This window comes from Typopeltis vanoorti, chromosome 12, assembly GCF_054136105.1.
Source record: "Typopeltis vanoorti isolate ZY-2024b chromosome 12, IOZ_Tvanoo_1.0, whole genome shotgun sequence".
Classification (NCBI taxonomy): Eukaryota; Metazoa; Arthropoda; class Arachnida; order Uropygi; family Thelyphonidae; genus Typopeltis; species Typopeltis vanoorti.
This window is the reverse complement of record NC_143560.1, coordinates 117,240,571-117,256,386: the sequence shown is the minus strand read 5'-3', so window position 1 is coordinate 117,256,386 and position 15,816 is coordinate 117,240,571. Positions and strand designations below refer to the sequence as shown.

Below are 15,816 nucleotides of genomic sequence, written 5' to 3'. Positions count from 1 at the left end.
GGAACAGAAGACTACTAATGAAAATCTTTATCCAATACTAATTTTAATAAGTTTATTATATTCACATTAAACCAAAAAAAAATGGAATCACGCTATTTTCTTATAACAGGTAAATAATAATAATGGTTAAAAAAAAGTTCACGTCTTCAAGACAAGAGAGATCACTGGAATGATCAAAATGAAGAAGTAAAATAAATAAGGTAGCATAAATATATCACTGGAGACACAAGCGTGTACATCATCAATTACATGGTCAACTATAATTAGTGAATGCTATTAATATAATTAATGTGAAAAATTATTAGAGAAATTATTATATGAAGAAATTAAAACAAAATAGATAACCGGAATGACAAAATGGTAATGTAAAATAAATAAAGTAGCAGAACAAGTCACTGGAGACACTATTTACATCATCAATTACACTGTCAACTGTAACTGATGAATGTTATTAATATGAACAGAATTATTTCACATTTAACTCCAATGACTTTGCAATAATTAATAAAATATAGTCACTAATACTCTTTATAAAGGTTACTTATCTGTATTAAAAAAAGTTAAGAACATTTTTCTCTGGGTAAGTTTTTAACATTTACTGAGTGAACAAAATAAATATTTATAATTTGTTGTTAGTGGTTTGGAGTACTTCATAAAATGAATTTTTTTTTTTTTATCAAAAGTAGAGTAGTTTTAATACTAGTTTGTTATAAAAAAAAAAAAAAAAAATCAGCTAATACCTTTTATTCTCATATTAGAGAGTAGGTGAGGGGCAGTTATCGCTACTGTTAGACAATCAGAGATAGTTGGTCCAAGGCTATCACTAATTATATATGGCATCCAGTGAAGAGAAGTGGCTGATAAGTGCCGCCATCTCATGGTCCCTAATCTAACACTATGTTTAATGTCTGAAAATAGTGTGGGTTTTACGATCGATTTTCTTGAGTTTACGGGACAATAAACCCAAGTTTCAAGAAGAAAAACCTGCTTTCCAGTGCTGAAGATCAATTAACCCAGGAACTGGTCGAAAAAAGGCTTATTAAAAGTTCCTCTGGTCAACAACTAGAATTGAACTTACGATGCTCTTTCTTCAGCTGATTCAGTGCCACAGACAGCACACGCCACTTCCACTGAGCTACACAGCCATCACATAAACAAAACCATCCAAACAACACTTTACACTAGCAGCTATCATCCACTCACCAAAGGATAAATTTCTTATATCTGAAATTCAGAAAAATATAAGCCAGTTAATAAATATATTTAGTATTAATTGTTCTGGTGTAATATAATACCATTAAGAAGCAGAGATAAATAACCTTGAACATCTATATGCTTGTCCACAGGATTTATAACCATATGAAATCTGAAAAACTTTTCTGCATAACAACCAACTTCTAAATATTCATCTGACTGAGAGTTGAATAAAAAAAAAAGGACAAAACAGAGAAAAATATTTTTTTTCTGTTTTGTTCAAACAAACAAACAAAAAAACCTCTCTCTTATTTCATCAATATTCAACGACTTAACTCAAGTATAAACAACAGTGCACTACCGCATACAGACATCTGAACCTGAATCTGTTATTTTCTAAGAGAACCTCTAACAGTTGTCATCAACCTCAACTACTATCCACCTCAATTATAGAAAATACACTGTGTGATTGCTTAGGACACACACACAGTGGCCTGCTCAATGATGCTAATGTACAAATAGGTCTGTGAGTTTTCTATTCTCTTAATCTAAGCACCTGCTCTCACTAAATAATTGAAATACTTCTTGCTGGAATAAAGGCCTTTATGTACATTCCACTCTAAACCCCTATACAGGCTTTAGTTCTTCAATAGGTATGTATGGTAAGGGCAGTTCACGAAAAAAAATCAGGCCTATCAAAAGTGACAAAATAACTCAGCCAATACAGCAGTTTGTAAAAGTTTCAAAAAAAAAAAAAAAAAAAATCAGATTCGAAAATTCTCACTCTGAAATGACAAAGTGCAATAAGCTTACTTTTTTCAAATGGTAGTTATGCCTTTAGATACCTTCCAGAGGTCATCAAGTACAATTTATTTCCTTCTGTGTTTTCACTTTCTCACGTCAGATAGTTCCACTACAATGTCACTCAAAGATAACCTCTTAGCATCATTCTTTTCCTCTAACTCCTGCACAGATGACCAAGGAAATTACCTCTAACTATACCAAGAGCAACTCAATGAATGCCTCCTGTTCCATCCCCAAACTTTAGATACTAGACATAGAAAGATTTGTTGAACTTGTGTGGTAACTCTTGACATTTTTGGGGCATCTAAGTCTGATATAGAGGCCTATTTAACCTACCATTTTATGGTCTGTCTTTTCTATCCTTTGCAATTTTTTTTAATGTTAATCCTCACTCACAAAAAAGACTCATATAACATTTAATACCATTGGTGGGTTAAGGATTATTTAATCTGGAAAACCTGTTCTAGAGGCCAAACAAGGAAGGAACTTCAAGCTGCTTCAAGGCCTCAAAAATAAGGAAAGGGGTAGGCTCATCCACCACCTGAAGATATCTTTTGCTCATGCACTTTTTTTTTCTAAACATATATGACTTTTTCTCACTTGTGTCAAACCCTATGATAGTTTTTCTGATAACAGTACATTTAGTTCCTCTATTCCATTTCACACTGTAGTGAAAGTGATCTCTCTGCCATTCTCGAGTGAGGTGAAGACAACTTGTCAACTTCAGTATTATCAAAAGAAATCTTTATTTCTCACAAGAAAGATCTTGCATCACCTCATTTTATCTTTAATAACACTCCAATTTCTATACAAGAAAGGGTTTTTTTCTCTTTTTGAGCTGAATTACACCTCTCAGCTTTCCTGATGTGAGCACATCATATCCATAGCCTCCTTGCATTCCAAAAAACTTGCTACCCTTTTCAGTTGAAGTCACTACTGCTTATTGGTACACCAGCTAATCTTATATAAATGCCAAACATGAACAGCAATAAAATACTGTCCACCTAAAAATGCCTGATATTACACAGCAGAAAGCAATCCAGTTAAATAACATCTCTTTCACATATTCACCAATCATTTTCTCACATTCTGCTTCTGCTTTTCTATAGGAATTTTCATGGGATTTGTTGAACTAGCTGCCATCATTTTTCAACTTTAGCATGTAAAAAAATAGAAGCAGCCTGGTTAACATCTATTCACTGCCTAGCTTCAAACCTACTGAACCAACTCCTCATCCTCTTCTTTTGTTCCATCTACCTCTATTCTTTGAAAAAGACTTTCCCACAGTTTGCTCCCAAGGATTATGAAGAATTACAGCAATTGGTTCCTTCTTTCTCCATAATCACTTGTCCATACACTGTGTTATACTGATATGTCCTATTGCATGTGTATTTGCACACACACAAACACACACACAAAAAAACTCACCTACTAATAATATACTTGTTAAAACTCTAAAAAAAATTTGAAAATACACTTTGAAATAGAACTTTGAAAAATTACAACTCAGATTATAATAAATTTAGTTTAATCCTTTATCCAAGTGTATGCAAACAAAGTTTGCACCCGAAAGTATCTTCAGGACTGGGGTAAAGTGGTACAACACCGGGTGACTCCTTGCAAAGGTGGAGCAAGCTACCAACACTCCTATCTCAGTATCTCCCATAATGCACAATACATCTCCTTGCAGATATGTATAATGTACAAAAAAAGAACAAAACCAGAGAAGCATTCCTAAAAGTGAAAGAACTTAATGGAAAAGCAAAACAAACACAATCTAACAACATCAAGGACAAAGAGGAAAACATAATCATTGATAATGAAAAGATAAATGAGCGATGAGTGGAATATTTATCAAATCTTCATTTATCAAAGTGAACAACCTTAGGTTATGTGCAGCAACAGATACAACACATAATCAAGAATCTTCCTAATAATAAATGCCCTGGTAAAATCCCTGCAGAACTGCTTTGACTGGTTACAATAACACCTACTTAGTGGACACCATTCAGCACATATATAAAACAATAGAATTACCTGAATCTTTTACATCACTCTACATACCATTTCCAAAGAAAAATAATGCCCCAAATTGTGAGGATTATAAAACTGTGAGTCTAATTTCTCATGCATCTAAAATCATTTTAACCACTGTTAACAAAGAAATTGAAAGATCCTTAACTGGTGAACTAAGTGAACAACAGAAACGCTTCAGATGAGGAACGGAAATCGTTAATGCTATTCTGGAACTAAAAATATTACTGGAAAGATCACTTGGAATTAAGAACTGAAAGTGAAAGACCTTAACAGGAACATATACATATGCTTTATAAACTTTCAGAAAGCTTTTGACCAAGTAAGCAGAATAAACTGTTTAATATTCTAGAAAAAAATAGACTTAGAAGATCATGTACATAAACTTATAAAAATGATTTACTCCAAGCAGAAAATGCAGCTGTTTAATTCTAAGACTTCCGAAGTGAAAATAAAAAGAGGAGTTAGACAGGGCTGCATCCTTTTACCAAATCTATTTAATATTTACAGTGAGACAGTGATGAAAAAGATGAAAAACAAAATATAGGAATCAGTATCAACAGTGTAAAATACAACAATCTTAGATATGCTGCTGATACCATTCTAATTGCAGAAAACAAACAAATTAATCAAATTACAACACCTACTTGAAGGTAAAGATTTTGGCCTACATTTAAATGCAAACCAGAGACCAAATTTATGAGAATCTCAAAAGAAAATAGATCTGAGCCAGAAATATTCATAAACATAAAAATTGAGCATACAACAGAATATAAATAATTAGGCACCTATTTTACAGAAGATGGAAAGCAAGATAAGGAAATATAAATAAGAAGTATAAATAAGAATGATAAGACCATTAGTTTGGCCAGTTTTCAATGGAAGTGAGGCCTGGGTATTCAAGAAGAGAGTACGACTACATATAGTGGCCTTTGAAATATAGTGCTATGATACAGAAGAGCCCTGAAAATCTCATGGACAGAGCATGTGACAAATGCAGTGGTACTACAGAGAATGAAAAAACAGAAATCTTTGTTGCAGGAAATGATTCAGAGAAAGATAAGACTTGCAGGACATGTATTGAGGGGATCAGCAGGACAGAGAGGACACTAATAGCTTTAGAAGGAAAGATTATGGGAGAAGGATCAAGGGATAAAAAAAGAAGGACATGGTTTGATGATGTAAGATCACGGACAGGATCACGTGACTATACTGAAACAAAAAGAAGAGCTGCCAACAGAGAGGACTAGTAAGACATGGTGCTGCACCCTCGCATTGAGGAGCTACATGAAGAATATTATAACAAAAGATGATTTAGCCAGCTTAATATGCAGATAGTAAAGACCCCCCCCCCCCAACACACACCAGACAACCTGGAAAATAAATGCTTCATTAACACAGCATAAATTAGGTTTATAAAAATCCTTCTGGCAGTAAACAAGCAATCAGCCTAATACATTACTAAGAGATGAGTTATCCCATTGTGAACATCTTGTTCGATGGAAAACAGCCTAGTGATTGCTCATTAGTTGAACCAATTGAAAGTCATAGTTTAATTACAAAAACATAATTTATTAGTTAAAACATATTTCACTTATGTTCTAAATGAATAAACACTTATGAAAATAGGAACATAGAAACAAAAGGCCTAAAATTTTGGACACACACTATATAGTATTTTTGTCTGTATTCTCTGATTTCCTGTTTAGCAGGATGAAAAACAAGTTATTAATGGGAAAGCTGCTACCTCCATATGATTCAGCTGGGAACAAAAGTTTATATAAAGATCCGTCTTGTCATGTTGAGTATTAAACCCAGGTCTTCAATTGAAGGGATTCATATCCCAAGATTCTTCCAAACGTACCACTGATAGTGAAATTAGCAGACACTATTTGATTAGTGCAAGCTTTTTTATTCTATTAAAAACTAGCTACATTAAAAAAAAATAAAAAATGAAAAAGTGGTATTCAGTTCAAATTAAAGTACATCAAATTATTTGATAATACCAAATTAATCAGATTTTCTGGGGGGGGGGGGTTGAGACAGCCTTCCCATGCCCTCCCCCTCCAGTAGTGTTACCCTTGTGGTACATTGATTGCTTGTGCTTCAGACAATAGAAGTCCCAGAGAGATGTAACACTGGTAACATGAAGCTAATGTCTCTAACCAGGTGTCCAAAGGTACCAAGCCTCCTGGACCACTTGCAGCAACCATGATAAAAACACAACTCAAAAAGCTCCATGCCGGCTAGATTGTCACCCAGAATAACAAGGATCGCATTGCTTGTTTGGGAGGAGGGCAAGCTTCAAAAAATAAGTTACTGTCCCCTAAACAGCACTCTCTCAAGATATGTTCCTTAAACACAGAAGTATTTAAAATCCAAAGACGAAGTCATCGGCAAAATAGCCAAAGACAAAGCGACTGATGTCCTGGCTCTCCAGGAAACCCATGTACCTGACTCAGCTCTCTAAAGATCCCAAGCCTAAATCTCATGTCTTATAACTGCCATCCCAAGCATGGCTTGGCAACTACATCCAGCCTAGTCTCAAGGTAAAGTGTGCAGAATACTCCACAGGTATTAAAATTCAAAATACCACATCACAATCCTGGCCTCACCAGATGGACCAGTTGCCACCTCACCCTGCTATCTATGTTGGTGACTTCAACTCTCATCACACCATGTGGAGCTATTCCTCTAACAACCAAGATGGTAATAATACAGTTAACTGGACAGATACATATAATCTGTATCTGATCTCCAATGCCAAGCAGGATGGCACTCTTTACTCAGCCAAATGGAACAGAACCTACACCCCAGATCTGTGCATAGTCTGTCCCTAAAGACTCTGAAGACCACCCTCTGCCAACAACCAGAACCATCCTCAACAGATTCAATAACAGCCAGCATTGTCCTACACCAATCCCAATCATGTGGAACACCACTCACTAGATGGAACCTTCGCAGATCCAAATGGAATGTATTTGTGAAACAAATTGAGCAAATCATTACAGCACCATCCATCCCCTAATTGCTATCCCAGATTTGTTCTAATCAAAACTGCAGCCAAAGTCTCTATTCCAAAAGGCTACAGAAAATAATACATTCCATGCTGGAGAAGGGAAACTAAGGAACTTTTTAACCAAATATGAAGAAACTGAAGACCCAACTGTTGCTAAGGAGTTCATAGCAATGCTGGAGAAAAACAGAAAGGAAAGATGGATCTCAACCATCCATGAACTTGACTTCACCAAATCCAGCCAGAAAAGCTGGTCACTTCTGAAAAAATTGGGGGAGGGGGACAGAATCAACAACATACAAACCACCAGAGATAACTCCTGATCAAATGTTTCTGCATTTACTGAAAACCTCCAAGATATGTCCCAGCTCTATCAGGAAAATAACTGTGCGATCTTCCATCAGAAAAACCCTGCAGATGGGCCCTGAGCATCCTGAATTTGTACACCCAGCATCTCAGGAAGCCTTGGAACTCACCAAGAAAGGCAAGTGCAGGAGTGGATGGTATCCTCCCTGAGTTTCTAAAACATCTCGGCCAATGAGGTCAAACATGGCTGACCGCCCTTTTCTCAAAAACTATAACAACTGGAAAACCCAAATCTGTGGCAGAAAGCCAAAATTATTTTTGGCTGTGCCCAAATCAGAGAAAGATCCAAATGATTTCAAAAATCTACGACTTATCTCCTTGCTTTTGCTCCACCTTTAAGCTCTTTGAAAGAATTCTCCTTAAAAGAATTTAAGGAGAATTCTTTCAAAGTTCTTTCACCACTCAGTGAAAGAACACTCCCAATTGAACAAGCTGGCTTCAACTTGTTCAAGCTGGGAAGAAATTGCTGTGACCAGTTCTTGACCCTGACAACACAGATTGAAGCAGGCTTCCAGAAGAAACTTAAATCTGGAGTCACTTTCATTGACCTAACATCAGCTTATGACACAGTCTGGATCATGGGCCTCCTCCTAAAGCTAGGCAATATTAAAAGGTGCAAAAAACTTTCCAGCTTTTTGAACCCATTCTCTCCAACAGAAAAATCCAAGTCCATATTGGTGAAGAAAAAAAAAGCAGGCCCAGATTCCTCCACAATGGTCTCCCACATGTCCAACTTACCATATACCTGCTCAACAAATATATATACGCCAATGATCTAGGTATCCTACACCAATCTACCTCCTTTGCCAACCTGGAATCAACCTTGAACACAGACCTGAACATCCTGAAAGAGCACTTCAAGCAGTGGTACCTGAAGCCAAATCCAACAAAAACTGTGTCCACGGTATTCCACCTGAACAATGCAGAGACAAATCGGCACCTCGACCTCTCTTTCCATGGCAAAATGGTAGAATATGAGCCTCACCTGAAATACCTTGGAGTGAGCTTGGGCTGAAGCCTAACCTATAAAAGGCATATCACCAACTTGTCCAACAAAATTAAAACGAGGAATAATATTTCAAGGCTTGCTGGAACAAGCCTGATCTTAGGACTTCTGCACCAGCCCTCGCATTCTCTGCAGCAGAATACTGTGCCCCCATCTGGGAATGAAGTATGCACACTAACATTATAGACACCCAGCTAAACTCTACCATGCACACAATTAGGACACGGAGAAGCACCCCTCTCCCCTGATTGCCTGTCATATTCAACATTACATCACCAAATATACAAAGAAGACAACCCTCGATTAAAGAATTTAATAAAGTAATGAGCAACCCACTCCTGCCCCTGCACCAGACTCTCATAAATCCACAAAGTCTTTGCCTAAAATTAAGAAACCCTTTCTGGTCCATGGGCAAACTCTCTTCAGCTGCCTTACCATCAACACCTGACATGTGGGAAGAACACTGGTCCAACCATCTTCCAACAAATTGCTTCCTGGTTGAAGATCCCTGTGCTCTGCAGCCTGGTTTTGCTCTTCCTAGGAAGATTCATGGTTGTGGCCTCCAGGACATCCACATGGTGATGGATGAGGCTCTGGATTGGCTTTTCTTGATTGGACATTGATCTGTAGCTGCATTGTGTTCCTTTTGCAATAAGAATAAATAAATAAATAAAATCAGATTTTCTATATATACAGTCTAAAAATAAAATAAACAATCCAGGGAAATGACTGCAGATAATCAAAAGGATGTACTTCACAACAGTATTTTTGAACAGTGACATCAATATCCCAATGATTAACCACAGAACCTAATTTTGTCACTAAAGTAGTCCAACTGAAACAACTTGATAAATTTAAATAATGATCCTAAATACCAAATTTCATTAAATCCCCTTGAGATAGTAAGAAGTTATCATTCTGAACAGTTTTATCAATAAAAAACATACTATTATTATCAAAAAAATTCTCATCATAATTTCCAATTGTTTTGCACATAAAAGAGGAAATATGGCAAGGGGAGGAAACAAACAGAAAAGAATCTTTTATGACCAAAGAAGGTCTCACATATGATACAGTTTTTATCTGGACATTCAGAGAAAGTTAAATTTTCAAATGCCAATACTTCCATCACTTTCTCAGGAATGATGTCAATAGAAAATTTTCAGAAATTTATCATATTCAAAGAAGATATCAAACAGTGTTACTTGTTTTTGTAAAAGGTAGAGAAAAGTTATGAACTTCTCATTCTGTTTCAATCTTATGTGAAGACATAATTTTGCTGACTAATTTTGCCAAAATTATGACCTAATTGAAATAATAAATTTTATTTGCAATCTGAAATAATAAATTTTAATAAATAATAATAAATAATAAATATTAAATTCCACTTAGTTAGTGCAGAATTATTAATATCAGTTCAAATGTTTTTTACTAAATTTGACTAATAAGCTTATCTTGAAACCAAAATTGAAACACAAGAATATGTTCTTGTCTACATCTAAATTCTAAAATTTATTGTGAAATATGTAATTTCATCCAAACTAAGTTATTGAAATATGTAATTTCAACACAATTTGCATCTTCACCCCTGCAAATGACTTGAATGAAAAAAGAAAATTAAGATGGCTCAACAATTTTTTTTTAAGGATTACAACCATTGGCGTGTTGGGACCGGCTCGCACAAGCCAGTTGTTAAAATTTTTCAAATTTAGCAAGCCGGTTGTTAAAATTCTTTAGGAAAGGATAGATAATGAATGACAGCATATACTTTTTCCCATAAATATTTGGAAATTGTATAATAAACACTTGCATATATTATTATTATCAAAAATAAATGCATAAAGGAGAATTCACAAAACATAAACTCAATTTACGAACGGGAATTTGGAAATGATTTTATTTACTAAACAATGTCTGTATTCATTAAAACACATGGAGTGCTTAAGGGTCAAAGCTGTATAACTGAGAGTAACCTCCACATAGCCCTTAAAGGAATGCGGAGAACCGACCAAGGCTTCTGACCTAATGCCTAATCCTCACCTTCTCGTGGTGCACCTTGTTGGGTATCTAGCTGGATACTGAACAAACGAGGATGGGCTGGCAATTTGGGATTTAGCGGACAAATTGTATTCTTATTGGCTTAAAAAAACCAATATACAAAATGATGGTACAGCATGACAAAATTTCATACCAGCTGGGTCGTCGCCCGGTTAAACAAGGCCCCCGTTGTTTTCGCTAGGGAACCAGGCCGAACAGCGAAAAGTCAGCAACTGGAACAAATATGAAAGCACACCACAACTCACCATCACCAGAGTTAAAGATCGGTACTATCAACATAAGAAGCCTGAATTTTCTCATAAATATTTGGAAATTGTATAATAAACACTTGCATATATTATTATTATCAAAAATAAATGCATAAAGGAGAATTCACAAAACACAAACTCAATTTACAAAAGGGAATTTGGAAATTTTATTTACTAAACAACGTCTGTATTCATTAAAACACATGAAGTGCTTAAGGGTCAAAGCTGTATAACTGAGAGTAGACCTCCACATAGCCTTTAAAGGAATGCGGAGAACCAACCAGGGCTTCTGACCTAATGTCCAATCCTCACCTTCTCGTGGTGCACCCTGTTGGGTATCTACTTGGATACTGAACGAACAAGGATGGGCTGGCAATTTGGGAGTTCATCATCATCATCATCAAATTCCTGCCATGTACCCTCAAGGGGTGTACAGGATATGACAGTACTACATGAAAAAATTACATCATTACTAACTTCCTATCTACAATTTTCCTCCAAATCAGTCTGTTACTTGTCAAGACTCCAACATTATCAGATCTTATATTTCTATCGTCTAAGGCACTTTGCACCGTATCAATCCACCTATATCTTGGTCTTCCTCTGGGTCGTTTTCCTGCCAACCTGGCAGAGAACACTTGTTTTGCTAATCTTTCCTCTCCCATTCTATTTAAGTGACCATACCATCTGAGATTAGCTCTGCTAACGCATTCCTGGATGCTGACAATGTCAAGTTCTTTCCTAATATCCTCGTTTTTAATATGATATTGCCATTGATGCCATCTGTTCACGCCTCTAATCTTTCTCAGGACTCTCATATCTGCGGTCTCTAGTCTTTGGTCAAGTGTTTTACTTCTGACCCAGCTCTCAGATCCATAAGTTAAAATTGGTTTGAACACTGTCTTGTATACAGCTAATTTAGTGTTCCGACTAATTTCTTTCTTATTCCATATGAATTTATTCAATTGACTTCCCACCATACCAGCTTTGCTGATTCTGTTGTCTATTTCTATATTTAGTTTACCATCTTCAGTGAAAATTGTGCCTAAGTAGCTGAAATGTTTTACTTGTTCCATATTTGTTCAATTTGGGAGTTAGCAGACCAAATTGTATTCATATTGGCTTAAACCAAAATAAAAAATGATAGTACAACATGACAAAATTCCATGCCAGCTGGGTTGTCGCCCGGTTAAACAAGGCCCCGTTGTTTTCGCCAGGGAACCAAGCTGAACAGCGAAAAGTCAGCTACTGGAAGAAATCTGAAAGCACACCCCAACTCAGCATCACCAGAGTTAAAGATCGGTACTATCAACATAAGAAGCCTGAATGGCAAAGAAATGGAGCTAGCTGAGGAATTAGATAAGTACCAGATCGACATAATAGGGGTGACTAAAAGAAAAAAGACAAAAACTGGTAAGATCTTTCTGAGCTATAAATACAAAATGTTATATTCAGGCAATCACAATCAAGGAAAAGGAGTAGCCATAGTATTCAACAATAAAAACGAGGCTCATCTTCTTGAATGGCAGGTAGTCTCAAGTAGAGTGATGTGGGCTAATATCAAAATGGGGAATTGGACAATGAGACTTATTTGTGCCTATGGTTCAACAGAAGGTTCTACTAAGGAAGAAGTGGAGGAATTTTTTGAGTCTTTAGAAAAAGCAACTGACACAATGAAAAAGGAAAAGTTGGTCCTTGTTGGGGATCTAAATAGCAGAGTAGGAAATGATTGTGAGACATACAAAAATATTTTGGGAAAATTTGGAGAAAAGAGCAAAGCTAATAATAATAGCAAGTACCTGTTGGATTTCTCCTCAGGACATGGACTGGTTATTACTAACACCATGTTCCAACATTAAAATGTGCGCAAATTCACATGGAGAGAAGAAAAGAAAAGTCTCATTGACTATGTTATTGTTGATAGTGATGTTTTCTTCCTGGTGCAGGACACCAGAGTGTACAGAGGATTTGAAATTGGAAGTGATCTTGAGCAGGATAAAATTGAATTTCAGATTGAAAAGAATAACATGTAAGAAAGTTTACAAACCTTGGAGATTTAGTGACAAACCTTGAAGAAAACCCTCATTGATTCAGCCAGAGAGGCATGTGGTGAGGTTGTCTGCAAGGATAGAAAAATCAGAACTCCATGGTGGACACAGGAAGTCAAAGAGGCAGTGAAGGAAAAGAAGAAAGCATATTAAAAGTTCCTGGTAAATAAGTCCGCTAGTGCTCTTATAGAATACAGAGACAAATGTAAGAAAGCGAAACACTGAGTAAAACTAGCTAAACAAAAGTCATGGGTGGACTTTGGCAAGTTAATAGAAAATAAATATCAAGAAGGTGGTAAGATATTCTGGAGGTTGTTGAAGAAGCTTAGAAATGGAGGAAAGAGTATTGTAAAAGGAGTTAGAGATGATAAAGGTGATATGAAAACGGGAGAAAAGATATCCTTGAAGTATGGAGTAATTATTTCAAAAAATTGCTAAATGAAACAAGCAGTGATAGCATAATGGTAAAAAACACTCAACATGGATACAGTAAGGAATATATATCCATACTTGAAGTAGAAAAAGCCATCAAAGGCTTGGAATGTGGAAAGGCAGCAGGAGTAGATGATATTCAACCAAAAATGTTGAAGTATGGTGGTATAAAAGTCTTACAGTGGTTGCACAGCATAGTTCAGAAAGCCTGGACAGAGGGACGAATTCCCAATCCATTTCTAAGCTCTAATAGTACCCATATATAAAAAAAGGGAAATAAAATCTGAATGTGAGAATTACAAAGGTATTTCCCTACTGAGTGTTCCTGGCAAGATCTATGCAAGTATACTTCAGAAACGGTTGAGAAGAATTATGGCAGAAAAGTTTGGTGAAGAACAAGCTGGATTCAGGCAAAATAGAGGCTATCAGGATCAGATCTTCACTTTACGACAAATAGTTGATAAAGCATGGGAATATACCAAAGATCTGTATTTAAGTTTTGTCAATCTGGAAAAGGCAAATGATAAGGTGCCAAGAGAGAAGCTATTCAATACGCTGCAGTTATATGGTGTCAATGGGGTATTATATCAAGCAATACTTAGTCTTTATTTGAGTTGTAAGTCAGCAGTTAGAATTGAAGGAAGTACAGGAAGATGGTTTAATGTTAATTCTGGTGTGAGACAAGGATGTACATTATCCCCTCTGTTACTCATTATCTATATGGATCATATTATGAAGGAAAGTGGTATTAAAAATGATATCAGAATCAAAGATGTTAATGTCAGCTCTTTACTTTATGCGGACTGTTATACTTCTAAATAAATCTGCTAAAAGTTTGCAAGATTCCCTGACTAAATTGAATAACTGTTGTAATAGATATGGTATGAAGGTCAGCATTAAAAAGACAAAGACAATGAATATAGGCAGAATCATTGAAAATGTCAACTGCGTTGTGAATGTAGAACCTGTGGAACAAGTAAAACATTTCAGCTACTTAGGCACAATTTTTACTGAAGATGGTAAATTAAATATGGAAATAGACAACAGAATCAACAAAGCTGGTATGGCAGGAGGTCAATTGAATAAATTCATATGGAATAAGAGAGAAATTCGTCGGAACACTAAATTAGCTGTATACAAGACAGTGTTCAAACCAGTTTTAACTTATGGATCTGAGAGCTGGCTCAGAAGTAAAACACTTGACCAAAGACTAGAGACCGCAGATATGAGAGTCCTGAGAAAGATTATAGGCGTGAACAGATGGCATCAATGGCAATATCATATTAAAAACGAGGATATTAGGAAAGAACTTGACATTGTCAGCATCCAGGAATGCATTAGCAGAGCTAATCTCAGGTGGTATGGTCACTTCAACAGAATGGGCGAGGGAAGATTAGCAAAGCAAGTGTTCTCTGCCAGGTTGGCAGCAAAACGACCCAGAGGAAGACCAAGATATAGGTGGATTGATACGGTACAAAGTGCTTTAGACGATAGAAATATAAGATCTGATAATGTTGGAGTCTTGACAAGTAACAGACTGATTTGGAGGAAAATTGTAGATAGGAAGTTAGTAATGATGTAGATTTTTCATGTAGCACTATCATATCCTGTGCACCCCTTGAGGGTACATGTCAGGAATTTGATGATGATGATGATTAAAACTCATTCTCAAAACTCCCATACTGGGCAATTGAATAAACAATAATGCCTTATTTTTCGGCAAATTTCCAAGAACTCGCAACATTAAGTTCTTGTAAATGCAACACTGTTGCACTATTGATAAATATAAAAATTCGCTGCGACGGCTAGAAGCCTCGGTCATCTGATCGACTACTCACAGTGCATAATTGAACCAGTCATAAACAAGTGGTAACATTAGTATTACATTTTTTTATTTTGTTCAAGATTTCATTTGATAATACATAATAATCGTTGTAGGTAAAATAGGTTATAGGATAGGTAAGTTGTAGGTAATATAGGAAAATTATCTTTATGTGTTTTTATTTTGTTTGTTTTTTTGTTTATAATTAAAATAATTTTAATCAGGGTTAGAGTTTTGCGGTCGAAAAAGCAGATAGCCGTTAGTTGAAAAAATGAAATAGAAATAATCATCAATAAATATTCTTCTGTTTTTTAATAAATGTATGTAAGAACAACATAATGCCTTTTCATTAGAAAAATGTTATGAAATTTTTTTTTCCAGCCCTTGCTATTCAAAATGTCAAAGAGGCAAAGCAATTTACGAAACTTCTTAAACATTAAAAGGACAAAATTCGAAGAAGCAGAAAAAGACATCTGAAGATACAATAGAACTTTGTGAAGAATCAAATTCTTCAAATATTGTAGAAGATTCGATCTGTGATGATAATGAGAATTCCTTATTAGGAGAAAAATTTAATCCTTCTCTTCCAGATTGTCGGTGTGAAAAACAACTAATAACTTTTTTAGAATAGTATAAATGGCTTGATATAAAGGAAGGAAAATTGGGATGCAAAGATTGTTTCAAAGTTGGAAATTTAGGAGAATTTAGGAGTATCTGCAGAGAAACGTGAATGTATCAAAAGAATGGAGTATGTCCCAAACGAAAACAATAAATGTTCTAGACAGGCT

At 35.7% G+C, this 15,816-nt stretch overlaps 1 protein-coding gene across 1 annotated transcript in view; it reads right to left on the bottom strand.

Moving 5' to 3' along the window:
• The window catches only part of LOC150101166 (protein-L-histidine N-pros-methyltransferase CARNMT1), a 153,822-nt gene that overhangs the window by 71,605 nt on the left and 66,401 nt on the right, over nucleotides 1-15,816 (bottom strand). The window lies entirely within an intron of this gene.